Genomic DNA, 17387 nt, shown 5'->3' on the forward strand with positions numbered 1-17387 from the left:
GCAGCAGGAGCCATACAGTTTGGCTACTGATGACGTGAAAGGGAAGAACATGAGGATTATCTGTACACACTCTTGATTGTGAAAACGACTCCACAGAAGAATTCCAATAATGTAAGGCAACAGTTGGCCCTCAAGAGCTTAAAGACAGCTTTTCTGCTGGCTTGCAAAGCAGCTGAGTCTCCAAGCTGATTCTGAGACAGCTGGGTACATGTTGTGGGAGCGTCAGCTCTCTGAACACAACAAAGAATGTGTACAATACATCAGGCTTTTACTTGAAGCAAAGGGGCCAGCAAATGTATACAGCCACCAGAAAGTAAGGGCTAAATGCTTAGGAAATGTAAACACCAATCAACATTTCCAAACCAAATCAAGGGTTTGTCCAGTCCTGTTGTGGAGTGTGTTTATTTTCTTGAGATACGTTTGCTGCAATGGTGGGTTACGACTGGTACGCCCTGGTATGGGTGTACCGGTGCCTGCTGGGGGCACCGGGTACTGTTCCGGTATGGTGCTCCAGAGGGCCCACCCACGCACCTTACCGGTATTTGAGCTCTTTGGTGCTTCTGTGAATGGAGCATACAACATCTGTGTGATGTTCTGCTGAGCAGCTGGAGCATCATGGAGGCGTCACAGAGCATTGCAGGAGGTAAGGATGCATGTGCACGCTACGGCATGTGCATGCATGCTGCATGCATTCATGTGGTGGACCCTGGGCCCCGTTGCACCATACTGGTTGCAACGGGATCCGGAACCTACCACTGGTTTGCTGGAAGGTTGTTAAAGCTATATTGGTGGACAACAAAGTGGACTTTGTTGAAGGCTGAGAACAAGTGATACGTTGCATACAGTTGAGCATATTCAGAAATAACTCAAAACAAAGACTCTGAAATAACCTAAGCATGATATTCTATTACCATTAAACTACCTCTATATCTTCCAGTCAGCCTGGTGGGAGGGGGGATAAAGACATCACTGAATAAGTCAGCTCATCAAGCACTTATCTACAGCCCTAATTTTAATGACTCATTGGCCTTTTCTTCTGGATTAACCCAAAATGGATTGAGAAGCGAAACGTCTTCAATGAAAAACAAAGAAAGTCAAGTTGCCTTTTGAAACACCTTTGGGACACAAGCAGCTATTTTCCTTATGTCTAAATCCATTTCTCTTCCTCTCATTCCCTCTTTTTATATAGACAACAAATCCCACTTTCCAAACATCTCTTCAGAAGACAATAATGATAGGTGATAGTCTATTAACACTATTCCACTGATATGCCTTGTCTTTGCTAGTGGTTTTTCTTTACACTGCATTAAATTGTAGTAGTAATTGAGTTAAGGAATTAACAGTCCTGTTAACTAGTCCTGTTATGCAGTTTTGATGGTTTCCCAGCCTGGCCCTGCTCGGTCTATTATGAAACAGACTGTCTAGGGACCAGAGGGTAGAGGTCAAGCCTGCATAAGTCTGAAACCACCCACAGATCCCACCCAGGACTGATCACCTGGTTTTTATCTCTGAAGTAATGGATAGTTGCCTTGGGATATTGTTGGCTTGAAGGGGAAAAACACTATTTTTGCACCAGTACAGCTTAGAACACCAAGCTGATTTAAGTCATGCCCATTAACACTTGGACTGGAGATAAGATAAGGAGATGTTTCTATTGTGGCTTGGGGTAAGTGGGCAAAAGCCTCTAGAGATCTCCATGTTTTAGCCCTATATCTACATATGTGTAGATGCCTTAGCTGTAAATCTGCACCTGTTTGATTGGAAGAAATATTATTGACAAGGCTAATTTCTAAGTACACGTACAACACTAAATTACATATCCTGAAGATTGGACTTCGTGATGACTTTAAACTGAGTTATATATTTCTTTGTTCAATTTAAAACATATTTTTCCTTCAGGAACTCTAGGCTGGCCTAGTAATTACACTATCTCTATCCATGTTTTCATCCAAAACTCTGTGAGATATTTCATCAAAGAGAGAGTGACTGGTCTCAAATCATCCATGAGTTACCATCAATGAAGGTTGAGCCAGGATCTGCTCTTTCTTCTGTTCAGTCTTATCAAAACCTCCTCTCTTCATAATGTGCACTGCTGGAGGGATTTTATCTACAGCCAATTGTGCTGAGAATAAGCATATCAATTAGAAAATAAACATTCCATAATTCCATCAAGGAAGTCTTTTCATTGATTGCACGTTTAGAAATGTATATCTAATACACAGTTGTAGAATTGTTTTCCACCCAGGTTAGTTTGATGCTTTGGGAAACTTACAAACACGCCATCTTTTACAAAGAGAAGATTTCTCACCAGAAGATACCCTGATAATATCTCTATTTTTATTTATTTATCAAATTTAAGAAACACCCATCTCTCTCACAGAAGGACTCTGTGTGGTATAAAATTAATAAAAATAAAATAATTGTACAGCATGTGTGCATCAATGATTTGTTTAGAGAATGTGTTTAGATTACACCTATAGTCTGTGAATGTCTCTGTCTCTCTCCAAAAAAAAACCTGTAGATTGGCAATCTCTCCAGTCTTTTCAGAATTATATAAACTTGGTGCTGCTTTGCCATTGAATATTTGGCGGGGTGCTGTGATTAGTTCCATTTGCTGTGTATGTGTCAGTGGGTCAGTGGACATAAATACACTTCAAATATCACATTTTTAAAAGTTGGTTAGCTAGAATACTTTATATCAAAAGTACCAAAGTCTTTTTGACTATCAGAAAAGATCTTTCTTCTCTAGAGCTCATGCTCCAATTGCACAGAGGTAGAGAGAGGAAGTTTTTCACTTCTTATTCATCTATTTGTTCTTCCTTCCTTTTAAATCCCCCCCCCCCTTCTTCTTCGTTTTCTTTTCAACTTCTGGGGAAAAAAAATCTAAGCAACCGTGAAGAGATAAGCAAAAGGATCATGTTTACTTGCAGATCAAGATGGCCGCAAGATGGCCTTGCACTGGAGCCAAGAAACTAAATTGGTGGAGGGAGGGAGGAGGGAAGGGGGAAGGCCGGCTGAGATCCCAGGCTCAATTTTTTTATTTTTAAAGCTTGCTTGGATGGAACTAACTGCTGCTGCTTTTAAAGGTTATAAATTCACAGCAGGGGATAGAAAGTATAAATGCAAACACAGGGCACCCTCTTGGACTTATTTGGATAGTTAAGGTATGAGTCATTGAGGAAAGCATTTGCTGTAGTAAAGGACTAACTTTACCTCCACCTCACACAGACGCTGCGAAACCTTGTTATCTCGTAGCCAGACAGTCCAGTTGCCTGATAGCTGTCTGTTTTCCAGACAGGATCCTTTCTACTTTGCCTCACTATCTTTTCTTTCGCCTTCTATTCATTCCATCCCCCATTTTTAAGAGATATTGCTGTTGCCTCCAAATGATCAGCAGGGAATATGGGGGATATCATAAAGACTGTAGGTTTTTCTTCTGAGCTAGACAGTCTATTGCAAAAACTGTTTTGGGGGCAACTGGTAATCAGTCAGTTTTGGCTTAAAGACAGCTTGGGGAAATAGGAATGGATTGCAGTCTTTGAATAAAGCAAAAATATATTAAAAGAAGGGGGTGAGGGAGCTCTTTAGACCAAAGCAGACAAGGCAACATAATACTAAGTTACATGCACTTAAGTGCTGCATCTCAATGGGAATATTAAATTTGCTACCATTTGTACTAGGTAGGGATCCTGATTTAACTACCATAATAAAACACTCAAGTACTTTTTCAAGAGGCAACTGGACTTTCTTGGTTTTTCCTTGAAGATGTTTCACTTCTTATCTAAGAATCTTTTTCAGTTCTTCAGTCAGAATTGAAGAACTGAAGAACTTGGATGAGAAGCAAAACATCTTCAAGGAAAAACAAAGAAAGTTCAGTTGCCTTCTGAAAAAGCCCCTTTGGGTCAACCGTAACCAGGATGACTGAGAATCTCCATAGATACTATAATAAATAAATATTCATTCAGTATAAAGGTAACTAGTATGCCATCTTGACTCACATTTAAGCTCCATTGTTTATCCATTTGGATAAACAATGGAGGTTAATTTAGAACTTTCTCTGGAACAAAGGATGTGGGCTCTCAAATTGTATTCATATTTATTCACAGATATGTGGCTTGGCATTCAATAGCCTTATTCCCAAGGGTGTGAACATGGGAGTGCAAATTTAGATAGGCAAAACCCCATAAATTAAGAATACTTAAATGTTGCCATTGTCCAGCATTTTGGAGGGTTCAAACTATTTTGGATCATAAATGTTCCAATACTGCTTAATAATAAATCTACAAGAAATGTCAATACCACAGCTAAGATTAAACAGAAAAGATGGGTGATTAGAGCAATCCAGCAGGTGGTTTTGTACAAGTTATACCCTGAAACCTGGATTAGCACACTAAATAGCATGGGTTTCCTAGACATGTTGAACAACAAACTGTCTGATCCCATTTAGCCTACCTTAGGCTAATGTGTTGTGCAAGCCCAATGAATCGGATGTCACATAATCTTGAAGCAGATAAATGCAACCTATTGCATTTCAATTAGAATGATATTTCTAATTTCTATTTGGTGTTTCTATTATGCAAAGAGCAAAGAGATATTCTGGTCATTTTCATATTTTAGTAAGTTTGCTCACTTAGAAATAAGCACAGTCACTCTACTATTGGAAGAAAGAGTTTTATACAGAGGGTTGTGGGGTTTTTTTGTAGACAGGCACAAATGATATGTTAATAGCCAAGGTGTGAAATGGGTCAGGAGGGACAGGTAATCATACGTAGATAGATGGAACTGGGGTTTTTCCCCCTTCTCCCAAGGTTTTGAAAGGTAAGTCTGGGAAAGTTGTTTTTAATGTTCAACTGTACTTGTTGGCTTACTTTAGGTCAAAAGTAGGTTTGTGTATAGAATGAGAAATGTGTATTGTTTGGAGCTTAGAAAAAAAATATCTCCCTCAAAATATTCATTAGAACAGCCAGCATCAGGAATTCTGGGAGTTGAAATCCACAAGTCTTAAAGTTTGGAGAGCCCTGCCTTCAATGGTGAAATTCAATATTTTTTTTTACTACTGGTTCTATGGGCATGGTTTAGTGGGCGTGGCTTGGTGGGCATCACAGAGGAAGGATACTGCGAAATCTCCATTCCCACCCCACTCTGGGGCCAGCCAGACTACTCAAAATTTCCGCTACCTGTTCTGCTCCGGGCAATGAGGGTTCTGCTCGGGCAGCCAGTTAACTCCACGCTTAGGAATATTTTTAAATCAAGTTTATTGTCAGGAATCCTTAATGACAAAACTTACAGTTCAGTAATGAGGTTCTTCTGACTTTCCCTGATCTGTCCCTTCACATGGTGTAAAAAGACATTAATTCCTCTAACCCATGCTGCTGGTACAAAGCTGCTTCTGCTAGTGCTGATGGCGATTCAGTGAGTGCGAAGCAACAAACAATTTCCCGGGCAAAATATCCACTGCCCAATCAGGGAGCCCAGATATGGTCACATGCTATGGGACTACGTTTCCCACAAGGTAATTGCATTTCCCATGAGATAGCTGCTTAAAGGAGACAGCTTCTAATTTTTAAATTAACTATACACTGTTGGGGCAGCACACTACCGGTTCCCCAGAACCTGTCAGAACTTGCTGGATTTCACCCTGTCTGCCTTAGAAGATTCTTAGTTGCCTGGTGATCAGATGGAGAACAGCCAAAAAATGGCTCAAAATGTGTTTCCTTTACATATCTGTATCTATCTAAAGCATATTTCTCATAGAAAATTATTCCCCATTACCAATACTCATAATCAATTTTGGACAATTCAGCTGTCCAAATTCCTATCATAGGGCAGAATTCTCTTAGCTAAGAACTAAGCTATGAAATGGAATCAGTTGGAGTCCTTATTCCTGGTAAGAGAGAAAGAAAGAGGGGCCCAGAACCAAGTAAACTGAAGCTTTCATACAGTTCTACACAATCCATCCATATACCACTAAATCATTATCCAGTATTTATGAATTAGTTTACAATGACAACCAAATATGATCAAGGTCAGGGACTTCTATAATGAAAGGTCAGAAAAGATAATGATCTGGGTAGAAAAACCACACACATTTTTGCATGTGCGCGCATGTGTTTCCAGTTTAATCTATTTTCCTGAAAACATCATTGCTAGCTTTGCAAAAATTGTGCACAGTTGAAATTCCATCTGAAAATAATTAGCTATCAATGGACAATCCTGCTGACTATAAACAGAATCTTCCACATGTTTGAATGCGGCTTTTCAAGCATCCAAATGGGATGAGCTGTAACACAGAGCAGTAGATAGGTCTTTGATGGCTGAAGTGATTAACGAACGCAATAGAATTTGTCTAGTATTGTATATATTGCTATTTACCGGTTAGACCCTTCTTAAATAAATGTACCATCTTAGATGAGAGAGGCTGCCGAGTGTTCTTTAATTCGATGAGTGATCCTTCCTTCTACTCTTGAAAAGAATGCCCTTTATTATCAGAAGGTCACTACTAAGAAATTAAGTAGACAAGCCTTTTTCATAGGAGACAAATCCCTTTGTTCTTCCTCTATCAGATACAGCTGGTTTGCAAAAGCTTTATGTTGTTGAGAAGATAAAGCAGCAGTTCTGAAAATGCACCAGGCCTGTAGCATTTCTCTTCACTATGTTTAACATTTGCCAATTCTATTGCATGCTTTTCCTGATAATAATAGGAAGATCCTCAGAGGTGTGTGGGTGAGTATGTATGTATACATGTGGCTGTACTCTACTTTGCACACATACACTGTCAAGTATTATCTATTGCCATGGTAACAAACATATAGATGGAAATCTTATTAGCAAACAGTTGGCTTCAGATTTTAAGATCAAATCCACACAATGTTGAGTGTCCTTTAAACTTTCCTTTTCTTATTATTTAAAGCCTTTACATGTTTCATTGCTACTGGAAGATAACCTCACAAGAATCTGTGCCCTGCACAACTACTATAACAAATTCCAACAGAAAGTAGTTTAACTTTTCCTCTAATCCCAAGGACGACCAATCCCAAGACTACCAATCTTAATGTAACCGAACAATTGCAGGAGATAGCAACAGATTTCAGGAAGCTCCAAAATTTGCAAAAGAAAATGTAATGAGGACACAACGTTAATCAGTTTTTAAAAAATAAACTGGAGGAGAAGGGAATTTCTCCAGCTAATTGGCTGGAAATAATCCCAGCACCACAGAAATCCTGAACAGCATTCAACCAGTAGGAGAGAACTGTAAGAAAAAAAGAGAATGAGTGCAGATGAGAAAGTGTAAATATTTCCGAACATTTTTTCTTTGGTCCATTACCCACCTTCTCATTAATCACCCTTGTCTAGTCCACAATTATTGTTAAGATATGGTTTTGCTTTTGCATAGATTGTTTGGATTCAGAAATTAAAGCAAAACAGTGCTGGGTACCATCAGTATCCTTTTGACATCTAATTTCAAATCCCTGATAATCTCATAAGCATCTTCTTACAGACATTAAATCACATTGGTGAGAAGATAGTGCCTTGGCTGCCTAGGAACTAGTGTAGTCTGCAAATAAGAGTAGAAGTACTGCATAACCACTGTTCCAAATTCCAACTCACATAATCAAATCAAATCTTTATTGCAGTTCTGACAAGTCTGGATGCATTGAGTCAAACATGTAGATTTCCCTGACATTGTATGCCATACGCTAAACAATAAAACAAACAATAAAACAAACAAACTTATTGTAGTCATTAACCAGCATAGCCAAGTCACATATAAGTGGTCTATATCCACAGAATATATCACATCTCTTGAGACAAATTCCAAATCAAGTTATGCCTTGCTTTATAGATTAGACCAGGGATATCAAACTTGTTTTCATTGAGGGCTGCATCAGGATTGTGTTTGACCTTGGGGGCTGGAGGGAATGAGAAGTGGGCATGGCCAGCTTGATGTCACTTGTATCATGGTGCCTTTGGTGGCTTGAGTGTTCTGCCAGCAAAAACAGGGTCTGGAGCTCCGTTTTCAGCTGAGATGGTCTCCTGCAACCTTCTGCCAGCAAAAACAGAGCTCAGGAGGGCTGCCTGCAGTCCTTGTGAGCTCCATTTTCATTGGCAGAGGCACCATAGGCCAGTTCTTCACTGTTTCCAGGGTGGCCCCATGGGCCAGATCTAAACCACCCATGGGCCGGATCTGACCCCTGAGCTTTGAGATTGACACCCCTGGATTAGACCAATAGCTAAATAGGTAGTCTGCCCCAGTGGAGATAATGCTGCTCCACTCAGGCTCGGCATGAATTTTAACATCATTCCCAAGTCCACTATTTTTGCCACCTCAGTCAGGATGCAGTCGGAGGCATTAAGTTGGTCCTACACTATCAATGGCATCGGTCTGCTCATTGGTTCCAATTCAAGTCAGAGGCAATAGGAGAGATGTTTCCTACTGAGAAGAATGGAAACTCAATGGCCATTTCACATCAACTCCTCCCAATGCATCATCCCTAGCTCTAGACTAAATACCAGATTGGTCTTCTGACCTAATCTGGCCACCGTTACATGGTCAGAAGTTGCATTCATTAGGCAACCAAGCAGGGATAGTAGAGGGAATATATTTTCTTCTAAAATTCATAACATTCCATACATCTTCTCTTCTTATGCCTTTCTCCTTTTCCATGGACAGTGTTGTTTTTCTCTGCATGGCAGAGAAATATACAATCATATCATATGCTGTTTACAAGCTGAGAGGGGAAAACTCCATGCCAAGAGGGATCTCAGATCTTAAATGCAATTCACTGCTAAGATTGAATGTCATTGGTAGAGATTAGATGGCTTTAGAAGACTAGCAACTTCCCTTTATTTGCTTTTTCTTTCAAGGCAGCGAAACAGGAATCCAGAGAAAAGAGATCAGTGAACAATCAAAAGGTGGTAGGTCCAATTAGGCTCAAGAGCTCCCTCAAGAGCTCACTTAGACTGACAAGGAACACCAATCTCACAATTAGCCCTAGAGAAAGAATGTCCAGGCATGAGGGGAGGAAAAAAAAAGAATGAACCTTTAAGGAAGTTGCTTCTCATCCATCTAGTGAGTTCATTAGTGGACATTTATTTAACTGGAGGGAGAAAACTGATGCATACATAGGGCAGTCAACTTGTTATGAACTCATTCAGGTTTTGAATATATTATGGCAGTTGTTAGCATAGTTGCTGAGCTCTTTGAATAGTCCTTATACCATCCTACCATTAGTTGAGATATTTCTAGGCTATCCTAAATTTTCAGTGGAAGTACTTCCCTACTAGAAGCTGAATTTATTATATTTAATAAATACAGGAAAACACTCCTGTTGGGATGATGCTAACTCAATCATCCATGTCTGCTTTTATGAAGAGAAGACTTCTGGAGATCAAATGTTATGATCAAACAACTCTTATTCAATCCTAATCTCTCTAATAATTTCAGCTGGCAGCAAATCATAACTGATCTGGATTGATCTTAAGAAACCTAAGCATCATCAGAGTTGGTTAGTGAGGAGTCCTTGGTGCTCTCTGAGCTTGGCTGTTTTATTGAAGATGTTTCGTTACCAAACTAGATGCTATCATCAGTCCTAAGTGATATGACTTAGTTGGGTAATGAAATATCTACATGAAAACAACCAGGCTCAGAGAACACCAAGGAACCCTCATTTCAATCTTGAGCTGCAAATATGCAGCTTTATCTGGTTGGTTAGTATCTAGATGGGAAAGAACTAGTAGACCAACATGGAGATGGACATGTCTTCACAAGAAATTGAGGACATCTTAGAATAGAATAGAATAGAATAGAATATCAGAGTTGGAAGGGATCTTGAAGGTCTTCTACTCCAAACCCCTGCTTAGGCAGGAAACCTTACACCAATTCAGACAAATGGATATCCAACATCTTCTTTAAAACATCCAGTGTTGGAGCATTCACAACCTCTGGAGGCAAGTTGTTCCATTGATTAATTGTTCTAATTGTCAGGAATTTTTTCTTTAGTTCTAAGTTGCTTCTCTCCTTGATTAGTTTCCACCCACTGCTGCCTCAGGTGCTTTGGAGAATAGTTTGACTTCCTCTTCTTTGTGGCAGCCCCTAAGATATTGAAATACTGCCATCATGTCTCCCCTAGTCCTTCTTTTCATTAAACTAGACATATCCAGTTCCTGCAATTGTTCTTCATACGTTTTAGTCTCCAGTCCCCTAATCATCTTCGTTGCTCTTCTCTGCATTATTTCTAGAGTCTCCACATCTTTTCTACATTGTAGCGACCAAAACTAAATGCAGTATTCCAAGTGTGGCCTTACCAAGGCATTATAAAGTGGTATTAATCTTGTTATTTTTGTTCTTCATTGATTCCCTTTCATTCTTTAATCTGAGATTATTTTATACTATTTTAGAATGTTTTAATGCATTTTTGTATTTTAATTGATTTTTTTACCACTTCATGATATACAAGTAATTCTTGCAACAGTTTATTTAGTGACTATTTGAAGCTACCACAAAAATGTGGCTTATGACCATTTTTCACACTTACGACAGTTGCAGCATCCCCACATCATGTGATCAAAATTCAAATGCTTGGCAACTGACTCATATTTATAATGGCTGAGGTGTCCCGGGGTCATGTGATCCTCTTTTGCGACCTTCTGACAAATATAGTCAATGGGATAGCCAGATTCACTTAACAATCATGTTACTAACTTAACATCTGCAGTCACCTAAGGAAATGTGGTAAGAAAAGTCGTAAAATGGAGCAAAACTCACTTAACAAATGTCTTAGCAACAACAATTTTGAGCTCAATTGTGGTTGTAAGTCAAGGACTACCTATATAGCACTGGTAAATGGCATTCAAATTTTATTAAACAAGCAAGAAAATAAATAAATGTTATTTAACATTCAATAAAACATAAAAATACATTTAGCAGCTTAAGTTTCATTTACATTGACACAGTCCACTTATCATCTTTATGCTACTTGGGAATATATTAAGATTTGACTTACCTTTAATCTTTGTAATATTTCTTCCATGCTAATGCCAAATACCAGTCAATTATTTAATTGTCAGTTTATTTAGTATTTATTATATAAATTTCAGTACCATTCCTTAGTAAACATTTACCGGGATTAGAAAGGGGATATATGACATCCTTCTCTGCTTTTATTCTACTCCTTTATGTTGAAATCTAGCTTCTGGTAAATATGCCTTGAATACATTTCTGCTAATCTTTATTGTGTAACTAGTATTTTCTCACTCATGTTCTACAGAACAAGGAGTAGGTTCTTAATCGTATCTATTAGAGCTTGAGGCTAAACATACAATATTTTCTAAGAATAAAGTTAAAGCTTCAGCAGTAATTTCATTCTTTATGTTTGTTTCTGATTTTCCTGTAAGGTTTATTTCTGATTTTATATTCTATGAATAGAATATAAATATATTCTCCAGAAGGAGGTTTTTTCCCCTCTATTTCTATGTTTGCCCAAGTATTGGTAGGACCATACTTGATGTTTCTCTGTTTAGGCTGCTGTTTACTGTTTAATTGTTTTTCTGAGATGGTAGTCTCTTCTTACAACCAAACCCAATCAAGGAACTATCAATTCAGGCAATTCAACAATAAACCACAGCCTAATCAAGGAAACACCAAGAACACGCATATCAACACTGACAAGGCAAACCACTAGTGTGTAGAGAAAGGAAACCCCACTCTCTAGTGGTACTGAAGATGTCAGGCAATAAAATGTCTGCAAGAAAACAGCCCATTTCAGAGAGCAACAAGGACCTCTCATTTCAACCCTGAATATTCTCTTATTGGTACCAAATGATAGTAATTTAACACCATCCTCATGTGGGTACACAGAAATCAGAAAACAGTGAAGGATATTTTCACTTTTTTCATTGCAACCAATCAATCATCTACCTCTCACCTTTAGAAAGAAAATCTTTTTCATTGCAACCGATCATCTACCTCTCACCTTTAGAAAGAAAATCTTCCCATAATGGACTGTAACCCTTTCAAAATATCTTTGTTGGTACATGTAGCCCTTAATAGAACTGCATCTAAATGGAAGAAGGTATGCAGTGGGGTACCCCAAGGCTCTGTCATAGGCCAAGTACTCTTCAATATCTTCATCAATGATTGAGATGAGGGAACTCATCAAGTTTGCATACAACACCAAGCTGGTAGAAATAGCCAACACTCCAGAAGATAGGCTTAAGATACAGAAGGATCTTGACAGTCTTGAACACGGGGCGCTATCTAACAAAATGCAATTCAATAGTAAAGAAAGTAAGGTTCTATATTTAGGCAAGAAAAAACAAATGGCCAGATATAGAAGAGAGAGTACCTGGCTCAATAGTAGTGAGATGGATCTTGGAGTCCTAGTGGACAATCACTGAAATATGAGCCAATAGTGGACTGCGGTTCCCAAAAGAGACAACACAGTTCTGAGCTGCATTAACACAGGGATAGAATCAAGATCACACGAAAAGTTTCTACCAGTTTATATTACCTTGCTAAGACCATACTTGGAATATTGCATCCAGTTTTGGTCCCCACAGTATAAAAAAGATGCTGAGACTTTGGAAAGAGTGCAGAGAAGAAAAGCAAGGAAGATGATTAGTGGACTGGAGGATAAAATATAAAAATAGTTGCTGGAATTGGGTATGTCTGGTTTAATGAAAAGAAGGACTAGGTGTGACACGATAGCAGTGTTCCAATATCTCAGGGGCTGCCACAAAGAAGAGGAGGTAACCCTATTTTCCAAAGCACCTGAGGGTAGAACAAGAAGCAATCGATGGAAACTAATCAAGGAGAGAAGCAACCTAGAACTAAGGAGAAAATTGTTGACAGTGAGAATAGTTAACAAGTGTAACAACTTGTCTCCCTAAATTGTGGCTGCTCCAACACTGAAGGTTTTTAAGAAGAGATTGGGCAACCATTTGTCTGAAATAGTATAGATTTTCATGCTTCAGCAGGGGGTTGGACTAGAAGACCTCCAAGATCCCTTCCAATTCTGTTACTGCGTTAAGATTTCTGTTAAGATTTCTGGTAGGTGTTTCTGAGATATCTCCCTCAGGGAGTGCAGTTGCTCCTTCAACGGATATTTATTGAGCACAGATTTCCACATTTTCATCATAAGGTTTCATCTCTTCCATTCTGTTTTGTCAACTGTAGCTTCAGTCTGCTGTATCAGAAACTTGTGGTCTCCACAACTTCCTGTCGCTCAATTCCTTTTCATTTTGCATCACCATGGAAGATCTCAGCCACAACATCTGTGTAAGGAACATCAAAAGATTTCACTTGAGCTTGCATTCTGGTCTGATGAAGCAAGGAAAGCTTCTTTGTATATATGTGTGTGTTCTAATTCAGGCTGTGCATTTGTTTTTGTCCTGATTTTTAGCTCCAGATACTGTAAACAGTTCCCCCCCTTTTTTTCCTTTTCTTTTAGAAAACTCCACTATAGTTCAGGCCTTCTGACCAACTTGGGAGAGTAAAATCTGTTACAGCCTCTTCATTAAAAGCCTAGCTAGTGGCCCAAAGTGGCAATAAATTTGATTGCCTGAAGTCATGAAGGGGATATTCATTTGCTAGTAATTTTTAAGTATCTTGTCTCTTTTTCCTTATATCCACAGACTCTATCTTAACTCGATTCCTACAAAAAAATGGGAAAGAACTACTGACTGACCAGCTGATCTGAGCCCAGAAAACACTTGGGGACTGCTCTTCTCCTTTGGAAGTGTAGCATCACACACTTTCACCACAAAACCACATCCAGCAACATGACATGATTCTGTCACTTCTCTCTCACTGCAATGTGCATGCAACCATATCATTCGGCCCACCAAAGAGAATTGCTTTCTCTCCCTTTGGTGTGGGCACTGCTATTTCAGCTTCCTAACCGGACTGCTCTCAGTTTGAATATTGGACATGAGATTCCCAAGTGCAAAAGATATGTCTGTATGTGCATAGGTTGCCCCACAGAGAATATTTTTACACATATTTTTATTTTATTCAAGACAAACTGAAAATACAAAACTCCCCCCAAATCCCTCCAAAAGAAAAAAAAACACACCCTAAAACATTACAAAAGAAAAAGGTGCATAAAAAAGCCCAACATATATACACATATTATCCACCGTAGTCAAAGAGTGATTAATACATTACTACAACACTAGTTCCTGCCCCTTACAAAACAGGTTTTCCCCAAATTTTTAAACTACTAAATCTATTTGCAAATTTTTGACCTGTCTACTATATATATAGCAGTTAGACTTATATACCGCTTCATAGAGCTTTCAGCCCTCTCTAAGCGGTTTACAGAGTCAGCATATTGCCCCCAACAACAATCCGGGTCCTCATTTTACCCACCTTGGAAGGATGGAAGGCTGAGTCAACCCTGAGCCGGTGAGATTTGAACAGCCGAACTGCAGTCAGCTGAAGTAGCCTGCAGTGCTGCATTTAACCACTGCGCCACCTCGGCTCTATATTATACCAGCCCTGTGATGACGAACCTATGGCATGCGTGCTAGAGATGGCACATAGAGCCTTCTCTGTGGGCATGTGTGCTGTTGCCAACTCTCTTTTGGTTTCCAGTGCACACATATGTGCCGGGCAGTTGCTGTTTGCAGGCACAGGAGTGCTGGAAAACAGCCTGAAAATGGCCTGAAAAGTGGCCCAAACCCAGGCTGTTTTCAGGCTATTATTGGCCCAAAAATGGCTGAAAAAAGCTTGAAAATGGCCCAAAATTAAAAAAAGGGCATGTGTATGCCTGCCAGGTGGTCTTCAGGTTTCCAGTGCTCCAGCGCACATATATACACATGCATGCACACACATTCTGGTTTGGGCACTTGGTGCCAAAAAGGTTCACCATCACTGTACTAGTCGATAACCCTGCATTGCCCAGGTATTTATTTATAAGGGGAAAATGTCTGGACCAAGTGTAATTTCTAATGTTGGATTTTCCTCCGTACCAGAGGAATACCCTTTGTGGAGTACTGTGAAGTTATTACCATGGCAACTCCACTGCACTGTACATTTTACAGAAGTACAGTAGAAGCCATTTTATAGCAGTACAGTAGAAGCCATTTTAAGGCACAACAGGCTGTATCTTAACAGAACACACACACCCTCAGGGGTTTTAGGGGTGTCCTACCCCCTCAACATTTTTCTCCAGAGGGTAAGTCAGCCGTGTACCAAGTTTGTTTGAAATGGCTCAAGGTGTTCCAGAGTTAAGCTGGAAAACACACACACACACACACACACACACACACACACACTTTTATATATATAAAAGTAATTAACAGGAGGAATAATAATTTATTATAGAAATCCTATTAAATGTTCACTTTCTTTCCATTTTCTTCAAAAAATTTACTTCCCCATTTGACAAATTAGGCAATAGATTTCATTTTTTTAAAAAAAATATTGTAATTGGCCTAAGGTTTATCAATGTCTTCTTCCTTGGGCTAAGAGAAATTGACTGGCCCAAAGTGACACAACCAGTAAACTTGGAATGGCATTTTTATTATTTCCTGTACTTTAACAAGAGTCAAGAATCAAACCACAAAGTCAGTACTGAGAGTGCTTTTCCTCCCAGAGGGAGATACCTGCCAAGACATCTGATATACAAAGAGAAAAGGGCTGTGGGAGGGAGGGAAAGATTAGTTTAGCCTTCTGAAAGCTGTATTTATACAATTCCTTATGACTGTAGGATTAAAATGTTTTGCTGATAGACTTAAGAAAAAATCAAGTATACTGATTAGATGTTTGGATGTGAAACCAGGAGGAGAAAGATTGCCATTGCAAAAATGTTTCTTGACAGTCAGGATTTTACTTTTGGATCAACACTTTCCCCTCTTTATCATTTGGGAGCATTGCCAGAGAACCTCCAAATCATGTCCTTTTATATGCCTTGGCTTGTAAAAATGGTTCTCAAAAAAAAAATCCGCATTGTGGAAGAAGTTGCATAACCTATAACAAGAGTGTCAAACTCACAACATCACAACGGCATCAAGTGACATATGAGGACCCCTTTGCTAAACCAGGCGTAGACATGGCCAGTGCATGACGCATCTGGCCTGTGGGCAGAGAGTTTGACTGCCTTGACCTATAGGCTCAAATGGACTCTAAGACTTCTCATCTTGATCTCTTGTTATGGTTGTGATGATGGAAGAACGGCCAGGGTGATATAGTAGTGAAGCATCACCAGGAAGAGTGGGAGATGGAAAGCCAGCAAGAGAATGTTTGTCAAGGAGGAGAAATAGGAATGATGGCAATTGTGGAGAAGGAGAAGGAAGAGAAAGACAAGGAGAAAAAGAAGGGAAAGGAGGAAGAGGAGGAGGAGGAGGAAGAGGAGGAGGAGGAGGAGGAGAAAGACATGGAAAAAGAGAAGGGAAAGGAGGAGGTGGGAAAGGAGAAGGAGGAGGAGAAGTGTCAGCTTCTGCTTTGCTGCTGCTTCAGCTGCCATGAAACGGGAAGGGGGGGGCGTGTATGTGGGAGGGTTTTAATTGATGTGCTGGAGGACTGCTGGAGGAATGTTCTAGGATGTACCAGTCGTTGGGATTGCGCATGCGTACGTGTTTCCCGCCTGCATCAACGGCCTTCACATTCCATCTTGGCCTGTCTTTTTGAAGTTATCTCACACCTGACATTTGAAGGACTTATGATTGGACTGGAGCTTTGATCCTAAGGGGGGGGAACGGGTTTTGCTATATATCAATTGCTTTCGCGCCATATTATTCAGATTTTGCTTCACTGCTGCTCGCTTACCATTTATAATTAGTAAAAGTACTTTGGATTTCCAACCCATGGAGTCTCTTGGTCTTCTTTCCTAATTATGGAATGGAGTGGGGCGTGACAAGAAGCAAAATCTGCATAATATCCCTTTCCAGGAGATTTTACGTCTACCGAGAAGGGAAATAATGTCTTCTCCGACCAGAGAGGAGGAAGGCGCCGTTGGAGGGACGGATTCCAGTGAACTGGGACCTCCCGACCTTTCTTTACACCAGCCCAGCCCCTCTGACCGACCTTTGCACGAAGATTTATTTCAACTGCAAATTTCCAGTCAGCCTGAACCTTCCCCCCTACCCCGTTGGTCAACTTCAGTGGGGCAAAGAGAAATAGAGACAAGCTGGAATGCTGGACTCACCCAAAGACCACATCAACAAACTTCGCTGGAGCCAGGGGCCGTGAGAAAACCTCAGGCGGGTGAGTTCCATGAATATTGGAGCCAAACAGGCGATGAAGCAGAATGGAGAAATTATCAGCACCAGGGCCCCGTGAGAAGACCCCAGCGGAGTGAGTTACCTGATTATTGGGGTCAAACATTTTTGGAGGACAGGAGGGGGGAGGAGGAAAGAGACTGGAGAAATTGGCAACGTTACCCACG

This window comes from Thamnophis sirtalis, unplaced genomic scaffold (genome assembly GCF_051295495.1).
Source record: "Thamnophis sirtalis isolate CommonGarterSnake01/CBP01778 unplaced genomic scaffold, rThaSir2_p1.2 scaffold_3, whole genome shotgun sequence".
Classification (NCBI taxonomy): Eukaryota; Metazoa; Chordata; class Lepidosauria; order Squamata; family Natricidae; genus Thamnophis; species Thamnophis sirtalis.